Here is a 519-nt window from a genome sequence, read left to right as displayed (position 1 = left end):
AAAAGAAAAAAGAAATAAGCTGTGATTGCTGCTATAAATGGAACAAGAAAAGGACTCAGACCAAATAACAACTTGGATGGGTATGCTACTCTTTTTTTTAATTTCAGAATATTATGGGGGTACAAATGTTTTGGTCACATGGATTGCTTTTGTACTGCTTGAGTCAAAGTTGTAAGTGTACCCATCACCCAGATAGTATACATTTACCCGTTAGGTATGATTTCACCCATCCCCTCCTAACCTCTCCCACCTGCATGATTTCTGTTGAGTTTTACTTCCATCTGTGCATATGAATGCTGAGCAGTTAGTTTCAATTCAATAGAGAGTACATGTGGTATTTGTTTTTCCATTCTTGTGATACTTCACTTAGGGTGATGGTCTCCAGTTGCATCCAGATTGTTGCAAAAGGTGTTAATTCAATTTTTTTATGGCTGAGTAGTACTCCATGGTGTACATGTACCACATTTTATTAATCTACTCGTGAACTGATGGGCACTTGGGTTGATTCCACATCTTTGC

The sequence above is a fragment of the Propithecus coquereli genome, unplaced genomic scaffold, assembly GCF_000956105.1.
Source record: "Propithecus coquereli isolate 6110/MARCELLA unplaced genomic scaffold, Pcoq_1.0 Scaffold122, whole genome shotgun sequence".
Lineage (NCBI taxonomy): Eukaryota > Metazoa > Chordata > Mammalia > Primates > Indriidae > Propithecus > Propithecus coquereli.
The sequence above is the reverse complement of the archived record's forward strand: the minus strand, read 5'-3'. Positions refer to the sequence as shown.